Genomic DNA, 14,635 nt, shown 5'->3' with positions numbered 1-14,635 from the left:
AAATCAAGAGCTATCTGACACTGCCCCCAGGAAGACACTGGCGCTAACAGGTACCAGCATCTCAGAAGGAGAAAAGCAAGTTGGCCGTTCATCCCATGGACATCTCCTTACTACACGTCAGACCCTGTTTGGAGGTGCAGCAGGAGAGGCGGGCACATTCTCTTCCCTCACAGGCTCACCTTCTCACATGGAACAAACCAGCAGATAAACAAGAAGGCTGTGGTAAATGTCACCTAGAGAAGTCAGTCAAATAAGGCCAGGGCTGATGTGGCTGATTTAGAGCAACCAGTCAAGGGGTCTCTCTGAGGGAATGTTACTTAAGAGGATAATAAGGGGGGGGGGGAGTGGTAATCCATGGAAGAACAGCACTCCAGGCTAAGGAGGAGCTGGTTCAAAGGCCCTGAGCAAGAATGAGCCAGGTAGGTGCAAAAGAATAGAAAGGCCATATGATCAAGGAGTAAAGAAAGGCACAGGGCAGAGGCCAGGCCACCCAGGGCTTTGCACAGAGGCAGAGGGACCGGCTGCATACAGGGCAAACAGGAGACTACCTGTATACAATCTGTCACCTTCAAACCAAATGGTGGAAGGTTCCCTTTGAAATACATACAGCTGCTGTGGCAGTGGTTCTCAACCTTCCTCATGCCGCGACCCTTTAATACAGTTCCTCATGTTGTGGTGACCTCCAACCATAAAATTATTTTCGTTGCTACTTCATAACTGTAATTTTGCTACTGTTATGAATCGTAATGTAAATATCTGATATGCAGGATGTATTTTCATTGTTCGCGACCCACAGGTTGAGAACCGCTGGTTTAGTGGATTTTTAAAATAGACTTTATTTTTTAGAGCCATTTCAGATTCATAGCAACATTGAGCAGAAAGCACAGAGATTTCTCATAGCTCCCCTGCCCCCACACATGCATAGCCCCTCCATTATCAACATCCCCCACAGAGTGGCATATTTGTTATGACTGAAGAACCTACATGGACACAGCATTATTACCCAGTATCACATAGTTTACTGGACATTAGGGCTCACTCTTGGTGTGTACTTTCTACAAGGTTTGGCAAATTTATAATGACATGTACCTATCATTATGGCATCATACAGAGCAGTTTCACTGTCCTAAAAATCCTACATGCTCTTGTCTATTCATCGCTCCCTCTCCTTTTTTAATGGATTTTAAGTAACTAAAGTCTGGCTTGTGGGTGGAAGTAAACATATGCTGCCAAAGTCCAGGTCTACAGTTCCTAGAAGCACAATATGAATATCCTAAGAGCACAGCCTGAGATCAACACACACACACACACACACACACACACACACACACCTGACAGTTGATCTATGTATCTTTTAACCACCTAACAAATTTTGTTAAAATGTATGTTTAACAGTCCCAGGATAGATACCTATCTGCAACCAGAAACTGATTTTCTATTGAGATATCACTTTCACCAAAAATATTCAACTGCTGGCAGAGACTCAAGAATGAATGTGTCACTCTTAGGAATGTACCCATGGAAAACAAAAACAGTCGTCCACATGAAACCTGTATGAAAATGTTCACTGCAGCGTAATTCCTAATAGCTAAGGAGTGGAAACAATCCAAATGTGCACCAACTGATGAGTGGGTAAACAAAACGTGGTGCATCTTATAAATGAAAACTATTTGGCAATAAAAAGGAATGAAGCGGCGATACATGCTTCAGTGTAGGTGAACCCTGACAACATTATGCTAAATGAAAGAAGCCAGTTTCAAAAGACCACATTTAAGTGAAAGGTGTAGAATAGGTAAATCCACAGACACAGAAAGTAGATTAGTGGTTGCCAGGGGCTGGGGGTAGCGGGAAATGGAGTGAAAGCGAATGGGTTTCTTTTTTGGGGGGATGCATATGTTCTAAAACCAGTGATGGGAATGGTTACACAACTCTATAAAACCACCGAATTATCCTCTTTAAAAGGGTAGGTTTTATGGTATGTGATTATATCTCAATAAAACTGTTATACAAATAAAAGACCAGAAGTGTACCTGAAATGCCGTATGGAGATGAAATACACTTCTACTGATCAAAAATGCCATGTTCCAGTGAGGCCCACCATAGAGGTAAGCAGCTTAGTTTCATATTTCACACCCTGTACCACACTCTCAGTGGGACGTGTCTAACCCTCTGGAAGGACCACCCGCCCTTGGAGGGTGTTTTTCTCGTTTCACGTGGAACATTACTCCAGCTATTGACTCCCCTCTTTCTCGACTTCACTCCCATCCCCACTCACCTGACCCTGCTCCCAGCCACTGTCACGTTTCCCCTGGATTACAGCAATCTCTTCCTTACCCCAGCCCCGAATTTCCACATCAGTCTTTCTAAAATTCTACTCTCCTACTTTAAACCCTTCAGAGGTCCCCATAATTAAGACTTTTCTACAGCCCTGAGATTCTATTAGGGAAAAATAATGTATATTCAGTCAGGTTAGTAAACCAGCGGTTCTCAACCTGTGGGCCACGACCCCTTTGGCAGTCGAACTACTCTTTCACAGGGGTCGCCTAAGACCATCCTGCATATCAGATATTTACGCTATGATTCATAACAGTAGCAACATTACAGTTATGAAGTAGCGACGAAAATAATTTTATGGTTGGGTCACAACATGAGGAACTGTATTTAAAGGGCCAGAAGGTTGAGAACCACTATTAAACGAACCAAAGGGGTCATGTGGCCCTTAATATTGAAGTTGCTTACAAATGCAGCCTCCAGGCACCCCAAAAGGCATCTGTCCCTGCCTCCAGTGACTGCGGGAGTATTAACATCCACCAAAGATCTCACTGGGTTTTGCTTTGTACCTGCCAACTTGAGCTGATCATAAGAATCGATTTAATTACCTATTTAGGAAGTTGAGTTAAATTAGTTCAGAAGGCATGAGTGTGGGGGGGCATACGGGGTAACGTGGGGATAAGGACACATATGTAATAACTTAATCAATAAAATAAATAAATAAATAAAATAAATTAGTTCAGAGCAGCGATTTTCAAATGGTGTGCCACACAAATTTTCAAAACATGCAATACCTGACTATTCAGTCAGGGGCACTGACCTCTTTTCCTTTGGATTGTCACATTAAAAATGACAACAGCACAGTTCACCAGTGTTTCGTTTTATATTGAGGTGCTCAGGGTGGAATAAAGTGGTATAAAAAGCAAAAAAAATAAAGAAAGAAAGAAAAAGACAATAGCTGTCTGGTATGAATGAGTCAAAAATATATCTTTTTTTTGTCAGATCAGCAAAAAAACACAATATTTTTGGTGCGCCACAGAATGCTAGTAATGTGTGCCAGGAGAAGGAAAGCTTGAAAATCAAGCTTTAGAGAAATGCCTGCTCAAGTAAGAACTGGACTAGCAAAGAGATTTCTCAAGGAGACACATCCCCAAGGGCCAAGGCTTTTCGGATACCTACACACCCGGCCATATATAGAAACAAGCCCAGAGCGTCAAACTGGGAGAAGCTGAAGTCAAAGTAGCTCATAAAACAGCAACGTTTTGCTCCTTAGGTAGGAAGCACAAGCCAAATGAACAAGCAGATAGCAGCTCTTGGGCCACAACTTAAGTCTGTGGATGATTATAATTATTTATGACATGGTATTAATTACACTAATAATGTTGTCAGCTCACAGATTTTATTCAATTACATGGCTAAATGTGACTTTCATCCAGTCATATTCAAAATGTGTGCCCTTGCCTGGCTGCTGTGGCTCAATGGTTGAACGTTGGCCCATGAACAAAGAGGTCGCTGGTTCGAGTCCCACTCAAGGCACATGCCAGGTTGCGGGCTCGATCCCCAGTAGGGGGTGTGCAGGAGGCGGCTGATTGATTCTCTCATCATTGATGCTTCTATCTCTCTCTCCCTCTTCCTTCCTCTCTGAAATCAATAAACATATATTAAAAAAATGTTTTCAAAGAAAAAAGGGGGTGTGTGGTAGAATGCAAATTTGTGCTTACTAGTCCAGAGATTCTTTTTGTAAACATTCTAATGTTGTGTCATGTTTAAAAAGGAGCCATTTTTTACAGTGTCACAGACACTCATGGTTTATATTAATTTTACGTGTATGTACCATGCATAACTTCAGAAAAGAATAAAGTATATAACGTATGAAATGTGACCGTGAGAAGAACAATGCAGAGTCAGAGAGCCAGAAACAGAGGCCAGGGGTCCTTGACTACAGACGAGCTGGAAGAGGGCTGGCATTTCTGTGACTGGAGGCTGTCCCACCGGCTCCTGGGAGGGAATTCCTGCCGAGGCAGCAAAGCTCAGGGGCTGGGAAGCAAGGATTCTGAAACCCAGCATCACACTCAGCTCCTGTGGGACTCCCGGCACAATACCCTGTGCCTCAGTTTCCTCATCTGTCAGTAGGGAAAACAACAGTACTAACCTCAGAGGGTCTTTGAGAGCCCTGAAGGAGTTAGTGCTTATAAAAAGCTTAGAAACAACACCTGGCATACAGTATGCACTATCCATGTGTTAGCTGGCTAAAACAGAGACCCGACAGGGGGTAATCGAGTGTACTAGTACTAGTTAAGTCTTACGAAATGACTCTGGCTCTCAACTCCTTGTTCCAGACTCTGAGAAAGAGTGTGCATGTCTACCCCTGTGTGTGTTGGGAGGAAGCAGGGAAAACAAGCTTTTCTTCATATAGCTCTAATATGGTCCCTTCACGTCTGTACACAAGAGACAGTGAGCAACAGCAAGACCAGAGAGACTCCCATAAGACATTACACAACAGTAGTTCATTGTGCCCGTCAGTAAATTCCAAAGCCTAAGTTTCTAGAGTCTCTTTGGGAAGAACCACGGCAATGGGCTCACATAAGCACCTCTAATGACAGGGAAACAGCTGCTCCAGAAACCGCCCCTTATGCCCATCTCCCCAGCCCCGCTTCCAATAGGCTGAGGAGCAGTAGTTCCAAAATTGGTGGGACAAGTTCTCTAACGTCAGGAAGTGACAAAAGTACGGCCACATACCAAGTGAACCTGATGCGTTGAAAAGCGATTTCCCCCACAAGGCTGTGTTTTAAGTCTAAAGGACTTGGGAGTCACTGTCTGGCGAAGGAACAGCCATAACCATCTCAGGGGATAAAACAGCTCAGAAAAAGATTCCCATTTGTCACAGTTACCTCAGGTTCTACCTAACAGTTACACAGGGGGCTTCCAATTACGAAAACTCTTGTGGTTAAGGCACATTCTATGGTAAGCTGGAAAACAGGTAATATTTTTTTAAAAGACTAGTTATTAGAGAACAAATCTTAGCTAAAAAGGGACCTTCGTTCCTTCGGATGTTCCCATACTGCATGTGGAAGGCACGATGCAGCTGAGCTTCCGTGGCTAGTCCACACGGCTCCGGATGAGCTGATGTCCCAGCGATGTGGCCACCTTTTTCATCCCATTGGCCAAAGTATGCTGCACTTATGGCTAATTTTTTAAATAAGTTTTCTTCAGATGAAATAGTGTTCATCTTAAAGTTGTTAATCAACTGTAGTAACGTATTTTCATTTTAATACTTGTGGGGTATCGCTAAAGCCACCAAAGAAAGAAGAAAGAGGTATCTCCACTTACAGTTCACAGGCCTCACCATTCCGCAAGGAAGGAGAGTGGGAGATGCACGTAAGATGAACCCTACGCACCCTGGGCTAACCCCACCTCCTAGACCAGTGATGGCGAACCTATGACACGTGTCAGAGGTGACATGCAAACTCATTTTTTTGGTTGATTTTTCTTTGTTAAATGGCACTTAAATATATAAAATAAATATCAAAAATATAAGTCTTTGTTTTGCTATGGTTGCAAATATCAAAAAATTTCTATATGTGACACGGCACCAGAGGTAAGTTAGGGTTTTTCAAAATGCTGACACGCCGAGCTCAAAAGGTTCGCCATCACTGTCCTAGACTCTCGATTCTCTCTCAGACTGGATTAGAGCCCCTTCATCAGCTCCACGTGGTTCCACATGTTTTCTCCACCATCGCAGTTTACTCTTTGTAATTATTTAATCAAGTATTGGTAAAGCTTAACCTGTCTCTCTTCGGTCAGACTGCAAACTCCATGAGGGAAGCGACCACACGTGTTAGTTTCTCTGCTGTCTTCCTGGCACACAGCTGCCTGTGCACTAGCTCCCTCTTTACAAGCCAGCCAGCTGTGCTCCTGAGAAGTCCCAGGTGAGCTCCTTGCAAGGAAGAGGATGTCACTGAAGCGATCTTACAAAGGACGGGGAAAGGCAAGGGCATGAATACTACAAAGCCCATGCGATGCCTTGAAGGTTTTCAGAAGCAGGTCTGAGAGAGGAGGAGGGAGAAAGCGGAGCGGGAGGAATGACCCACTAATTTAGATGGATGATTGCAGGATAAAATAGTATCATGAGAACGCAAACAGTGTTTTCTAATTATAGACTTAAATTTAAAATATCTTGAAAGTTCACTCTGTACTTTCCTCTGCCTAATGCAGGTTGCATTCAAAACATCCCAGAAATAAGATTTTTTTTTTTTTAAGTCCAGAGAGTAAGGTTGAACAACAGATTAAAATGCCCTGTATCTGGCAACCTCTGCTTTCTATAGTTTTTCTGTTGGGTCTTCCATGAAGAAACAACTGCCAATCTAATTCTTTCTTGACACAAAGTTGTTATTGTTACGCCTGGACTCCTAAAACTCCTTAGAGTGACATGAAGGTCATGTACAGTGAAACTTAAATAATTATTTAACTTACTGAAATGCTTTCAGACCTTCTGCCACAAAAGGAAATACCCCCTTGATACCTTTACACTGAAAGTGCGAAAATGTTTACTCTTATTGTTGAACGAAAAAACGCAAATCAAAAAAGCGAGCTACTATGTGTTGCATATTAAATCGGCGCCCCCTCCCCCCAAAATCATCAAGCTGCTCTCTAGGACTATTGTAAAATACATTTCTAATATCTTATAAGTACCCTAAGAATGTGAACAAACATTAAGCTCTGAGTCTCTGTCACTGTTAATAACAGTGAAAAACTGGAAATGACGAAGTGTCCTACAACAGGGGACTGCTTAAATAAATGGTGGTGGATGGAGACAATGGAATATGATATAGTCAGATGTACAAAACAATATATGTATGATCCTATTGATTCTGGGTTTTTTTTAATTTCTTTAAACATATTTTTATTAATTTCAGAGAGAAAAGGAGAGGGAAAGGGAGAGAGAGATAGAAACATCAGTGATGAGAATCATGGATCAGCTGCCTCCTGCACACCCCACACTGGGGATTGAGCCCACAACCCCGGCATATGCCCTGACCAGGAATCGAACTGTGACCTCCTGGTTCATAGGTCGACCTCAACCACTGAGCCACACCAGCCAGGGGCTATTCTGTGTGGGTTTTTTTTTTAAAGTTGTATGTGTAAGCATAAACATGATGGAAAGATAAAGCAAAATGAAAATGTTAACAGGTGATAGATACATAGATGACTTAAGTTTTCCTTTTGCTTATCCAGGTTTAAAATTTTCTGAAATGAACATGAGTTGTTATTATCACTAACAAGTAAAAGAGAAAAGATGAGTTAAGAACTCCCAACACAAATTTTTAAGTATCAACTACCATATTAACAGTCTCTTTAAAAAGTTTATTGCAATAAGTACACAGTCTATTTAATATCATTATGTACTAAGGATAAAAATAGAAACCTCATTTTTTTCATTTTGGTCACTATGTGTGGGGCGAGCAAATAAAAATACTCTGTCCTGAAAACTTAAAAGTTTTCTTTTCAGCAAGATGCCATGTGTGGTGATGTGGCACCAGGGAGCTAAAAGGTTAGCCTCTCTGGGTAAATATAGCATAATTATATAGTTCATAAAATTAAAATGTACATGTTTACTATGATTATTACTCTTGCTCAAATAAAATTCTCTCTTTGAAAATAAAAATGAAACTAGACATGGATAAATATGAATTAAGATAGAGACAGATTTGGGAGGTGGGGATTATTAGAAATAGGGCTTCCCGAGAGAGTTCACCTCCAGGGAGGGAGAGGGGATATTTGGGAAGAAACAGAGTAACTCCGCAGGATATACATAAGTATTAGAAAACGTCAAGGACCCTGTAGTGTACACACCAGAGAAGGTTAACAGAATGAGCAGCCCAGCTTATACCTGAGTAATTGAGCTAGAGCTAAACTTATGCTAACTCTTCAGCTCTTGCTTAGAAGTCTCCTGTAGATTCCCAGCCATTCAGGTCTCTTGGTTCTGTCATCTATTTCCTCAATTTTTTTTTTTTCTCTCCTAATCTTTTGTTGTCTTAAGATTTCTAAGAGGCTGTTTACTCGAGCCTCCTCACTAGTTATCAGCAGTTTGCTTCCATTTTATGAGAAGCTTGTTTTAGAAAAGGAATAATCTGTACTTAACTAAAAAAACTTTATTTGGTTTACCTTATCGGTTATTACCCACATCAGGCACCCTCACCCAACAGGTTTCCAACATTCCTTCTAGGCAACCTCAAACAAATTACATACTGGCTTATCTGCATAACTCTCTCTATCCCAAAGCAGCATCTCTTAATTGAGGTCTTCTTTTAAGCCTTGGAGGAAGGATCATGTTTAGAGAACAAAATGAGAATCAAGAAAGTTAACTTTCAGGACTCCAAAGAGCTATTTGGTGTCCAAAGAAAGGAACATTAAAGTACCAAGAACAACTGAAAAGAGGAAGAAGAAAGAAGGAAGGGAAATGAGGGGCACACTAGAAGTTTGTGCAACTGAACCTTGAGCGAAACAAAGAGAGATGAAGCAAAGCGCCCAAAGGCCTGAAATGATGGGCACATTTCAGGGATAGGGGTCAGAGGTGAGCGGCAAGATTCAAACCAGAGCTCTGCTGCTGGTGGAGCCCAAGGCATCTTTCAGGGTCTAATGGACCATCCACAAAATGGATGATGATAGTGACCAATGAACAGGCAGTCACGTGCTTTCATTCTGAGCTTTTAAGCCATGCGTGGTCAGAGGCTGGACCTCAGGATACGGGAAGGAACAGTTTAAGGCGTAAACATTATGAATGCCATTATTAATAACCATACTACTCTCTTGCTTTCAGAGTACAACCCACAGGCCTTGGATAGCTAACATACCATGATCTCAGAGTACGGCACCTTTAAGAGAAGGGTGAGCTTGAGCAGCAAATGGAAAAAGAACCCTTGAGGTCCTCACCCAACACAGCGGTTCTCAACCTGTGGGTCGCGAACAATGAAAATACATCCTGCACATCAGATATTTACATGACGATCCATAACAGTAGCAAAAATAGAGTTATGCGGTAGCAACGAAAATAATTTTATGGTTGGGGGTCACCACAACATGAGGAACTGTATTCAAGAGTCGTGGCATTAGGAAGGTTGAGAAGCACTGCAAGTGTCTAAAGGTAGAATTCTGATTCATCCTTGTAGAAGGGTTTACAGATAGCAAATAATCCCAGTTTCCCATCACACTTCTGAACAGACAGACACAAATGTATAAAGGAAAGGCAAGCATGTGCACTCTCTCCAGTGAGGATATACACACTCATGTTTCACTTTTTATGGTACTTTGTTTTTTTTATTTTATTGACTTTTTTTCGGGGGGGGGGGTTGAGAGAAGGAGAGAAAGAGACATCGATTTGCTGCTCCACTTATGTAAGCATTCATTGGCTGATTCTTGTATGTGCCCTGACCGGAGATCAACCCCATAACTTTCACATATCAGGACCACACTAACCAAATGAGCTCCCCAGCCAGGGCTAAACAGTCACTTTAACAGACCCAGCGAGCGGAAAGTCAGTAGGGACACAGGAGAACTCACCAACACAATCAATCAACTGGACTGAATTGACATCTATAAACTACTTCATCCAAAAACAGCAGAATACACATTCTTCTCAAGCTCACAAGAAATTTCACTACGATAGACCACATTCGGAGCCATAAAACACACCTTAATAAATTTAAAAGAATGGAAATCATGCAGTGTCTCCTCTGAGACCACAGTGGAATTAAGCTAGGAATCAGATAGCTGGAAAAGTCCAAAATACCTGGCGATTACACACTCCTAAGTAATACACTGGTCAATGAAGAAATCTCAAGAGAAATTTAAAAACAATTTGAACTAAATAAAAAATGAACATGCAACTTATCAAAAATTTATGGATGTAGAAAAAGCAGTGCTTGAGGGCAATTTATAGCAATGAATGCGTATATTAAAAAAGAAAATCTAAAATCAATAATCTAAGTATATACCTTAGGAAACTAAAAAAATAAAAGCAAATTAAATGCAAAGGAAGTAGAAGAAAAATAACGATACAAAATTAGAGCACAAATCAATGAAATTGAAAACAGGAAACCAACAGAGAAAAATCAATGAAACCAAATGCTGGTTCTTTGAAAAGATCAATGAAATCAATAGGCAAGCTAACTAAGAAAAAAAGAAAGAACACACAAACTACTAATATCAGAAATAAAAGGGAGGACATCACTACAGATCCCATGGATGATAAAAGGCTAATAAAGGAATGCTATGAACATCTCTATGCCCACAAAACTGAAAATATAGATGAAATAGACCAATTCCTTCAAAGACACAATCTGTCAAAACTCACACAAGAAACAAACCATCTGAATAGGCCTACAGCTATTAAAGAAATTGAATCAATAATTAATAAGCTTCCAAAATAGAGAGCACCAGGCTCAGGTGGGTTCACTGGTGAATGCTACCAAACATTTAAGGAAGAAATTATACCAGTTCTCTACAACATCTTTCAAAAGATAGAAACTGGGAGACTACTTCCTAATTCACTCAGTGAGGCCAGCCTTACCCTAATACTAAACCAGAAAAAAAAAAATTACAAGAAAACTACAGACCAATATCTCTCATGAAGAGATACACAAATTCTCAACAAAATATCAACAAACTGAATCCAACGGTGTATGAAAATAATTATACACCATGACTAAGTGAGATTTATACCAGATATGCAAGGATGATTCAACACTTGAAAATCCATTTTTATAATCTATCACTTCAACAGTCTAAGGGAGAAAACTCACATGATGATATCAACAGATGCAGAAAAAGCATTTGATAAAATTCAGCATCCACTCATGATAAAAACTACTAGTAAACTAGAAAAAAGGTGGGGATTGCCTCAACTTGATAAAAAAAAAAAATCTACAAAAAACCCTACAGCTATTATCAGACATAATGTTGAGAAGCTCACCAAAGATATACAGATGGCAAATAAGCTTACGAAAACAGGCTCGACATCATATGTCACAGGGAAATGCAAATTAAAAGAACAATGAGAAATCAGTACACCTATTACAATGGCCAAAATCTGGAAAACTGACAACACCAAATGCTGGTGAGGCTACAGAACAGCAGGAACTCTGCTGGAAATTCACTGCTGGTGGAAATGAAAAATGAGACAGCCAATGGCATAAAAACACTGTCTGTACTTTCTGCTCAATTTTTCTATAAACCTAATACTGATCCAAAAAATAAGTCCTATTAATGTACAAAAAAGTACTTCTCATAATTACCTAGAAACATATTCATATTTAAGATTGCAATCATTTTTTCAAAAATAAAAATGAGAAATACTCCAAGTATTGTGATTTAAGCTGTAAAGCAACACTCAAACATTAATGGCAAAACAGCGCGCAGTTATGTCCTTTAAGAACAAATGACAATGGCCTTGGCCAGCATGCTCAGTGGTTAGAGCATTGGCCTGTGCACTAGAGGATTTCAGGTTCAATCCAAACCCTTACCGGCGCATGTGGGAGGCAACCAATCAACGTCTCTCTCACATTAATGTTTCTCTCTCTCTCTCCCTCCTCCCGCCTTCCACTCTCTCTAAAAATCAATGGAAAAATAAAAATAGCCTCACTCTATAGGTGAGGATTAAAACACACACACACACAAATGACAATTTGCTCAAGCACAACCACTGATCTAAATTCGCCTTATAATTCAAAAGCACTTAAGGCTTCTAAATGTAGAGAACATTCTAAACACTGCTTAATGCTGATGAAACAACATCTGTGGTCAAGGCAACACTCCTATTTGTGCTGTGACATGTTCAGATCTGTAATTGCATCGTTGCCCCCACAGGTTTTCATATTCTATGTCCATATTCATCCCAGCAGACATGAAGGCAATGCTTTGTATACCAGATGGCAGGGCACATCCTATGCCTGCTGACATTAAAGGCTTTATTCAGCATGCAGCACAAGCACATATAGGGAGGGGCTTAGCACCAATCTATTATGTGCCATCTGCAAAACTGTACCCTGATGAAACTACACGTAAGATCTGCTTTGCTTCCAAGATGACATCTTTACAACATCCCTTCAGAGTATTCTCACAGCCAAAGGCTCCCTTTCATGGAGCTCCCTAAGTGACGGGTTCCCAAGCCTGTGCCTCAAGGAACCAATAGCCTTGCTATCAGCGAAGATGATGAAGCTAACATGAAATGTATCTGCCAATAAGACAGAAATCTGACTATCGAAACAATGGCCGGGTCCCAAAAGATATTTTTCTGCTATTTGCAAAGTTTCATGTGATGTTAAATGAAAACATCTCAATTTCAAACAGCCTTCTGAGGGCTCCTGCGGATTCTATCTGTAGTTCATAACTACACGGGGAAACTGGCTGGTCACCCAAACACCTTTTGTAAAGTAGCACTCCATTGCACAGTAATCTTACTCTTCAGTCCCAATCCAAAGGGTATAGGGTGTTTGAGCGTTTTCCTGTGAACGCAGCCTTAGAAAGGATGCGGACCAAGGACTAGAGCTCAGAGCTCCACCTCCAGTTTTCCCTTGTAGTCACACCCTCAGCTTATTCTGCATCTCACTGACAACTGCGTCCATGGTAATTCACCGCTGAAACTACACTACTTCCACAACTTCCATTTCCAGAAACAATATTTAGAAACTGCTAGTAATACTCATGGCTTATAAACAAATAGTTAATAATAAAGCTGGCTCATCAGAGAGCTTTAGTTATTAAATTCTGGTTATGTTTAGAGTCAACCCAAATTCTCTTTAGAATATAATCTAATCTCATTTAAATAAATAAAAATATTTTTTGAGGGCAAGTGATTCAAAAAAAGCATTTTGTCACCTGGCCAGTGTGGCTCAGTGATTGAGCACTGACCTATGAACAGGAGGTCACATTTTGATTCTAGGTCAGGGCACATGCCCGGGTTGTGGGCTTGATCCCAGTAGAGGCATGCAGAATGCAGCAGATCAGCGATTCTCTCTCATCATTGATGTTTCTATCTCTCTCTCTCCCCCTCTCCCTTTCTCTCTGAAATCAATAAAATATATATTTTTAAAAAGCATTTTGTCGCCCCAGCTGGTGTGGCTCAGTGAATAGAGCATTGGCCTGTGGACTGAGGGGTCCCCGAGTTCGATTCCGGTCAAGGGCACATGCCTGGGTTGTGGGCTTGATCCCCAGTAGGGGCCTTGCGGTAGGAAGCCAATCAACGATTCTGTCCCATCATTGATGTTTCTCTCTCTCCCCCCTCTGAAATCAATAAAAATATGAATTCTTAAAAAATCATTTTGTCAATCTTTCCTTCTTTTTCAGTTTTATGTCAGAAGATGTCAAGCCGAAACCGGTTTGGCTCAGTGGATAGAGCGCCGGCCTGCGGACTGAAAGGTCCCAGGTTCGATTCCGGTCAAGGGCATGTACATGGGTTGTGGGCACATCCCCAGTAGGAGGTGTGCCCGAGGCAGCTGGTCGATGTTTCTCTCTCATCGATGTTTCTGACTCTCTATCCCTCTCCCTTCCTCTCTGTAAAAAATCAATAATAAAATATATTTTTTTTAAAAAAAGAAGATGTCAAAGGAGTCTTAGAATTCAAAAATACACAGTTAACTACTTATATAAAAAAGTATGTACGCAACCCTAAGTTTTACAAATAGCATTTTAGAAATGTTTCAAGTACATCATTTAAAACAAACAAACAAAAATCAGCCTCATTTCCTTATTGAGGGGCTCAACTGCTTGTGCAAATGGGGTAAAAAATGAACACAAATGAGCCCTGGCCAGTGTGGCTCAGTTGGTTGGAACATTGTCCCATGGACCAAAAGACTGTGGGTTCGATTCCTGGTCTAGTGGGGGCGAGTGTGGGAGTCAATCTCTCTCTCCGCCGCTTCTTCCCTCCCTCTTTAGAAAAAAAAAAAAGGAACAGAAATGAAATTTAGGGACTGACATCATATATTACCTTTATTTTGTCTTTTCTATTAAACCATTTAGAAAGGACTTTTATAAATTTTATCCTTCTGGCTGCTGTTTCATAATTTTTCTGCTCCATGCTTGCCTACTAAAAGCAATTGATTTGTTAAGAAGGAAAACAATACAACAAAAAAGAAAGATTAAAAGAAGGGGGAAACGTAGTTTACATTACACCACTGGGAATGTGACTAATGGTCGATGGAGAAACAACAAAAGGAAGCAATCACTGTAAAATTTATTAAGTCTGTTTGACAGACTGGGCCTACCTCTAAAATTCATTGACTGCACAACTGAAAATTAAAAGACAGTTCATTAAGATAAGTACTCTTTTTAAAAAAATATAATTTATTGATTTTTTACAGAGAGGAAG

The 14,635-nt window shown here is 40.7% G+C and overlaps 1 protein-coding gene across 1 annotated transcript in view; it reads right to left on the bottom strand.

The window, feature by feature from the left end:
• SGMS2 (sphingomyelin synthase 2) overlaps positions 1-14,635 on the bottom strand; it is an 87,910-nt gene that overhangs the window by 56,124 nt on the left and 17,151 nt on the right. The window lies entirely within an intron of this gene.

This window comes from Myotis nattereri, assembly GCF_964212035.1.
Source record: "Myotis nattereri genome assembly, chromosome: 1".
NCBI classification, from domain to species: domain Eukaryota; kingdom Metazoa; phylum Chordata; class Mammalia; order Chiroptera; family Vespertilionidae; genus Myotis; species Myotis nattereri.
Note: the sequence above shows the minus strand (reverse complement) of the source record. Positions and strands in the feature narration are given on the sequence as shown.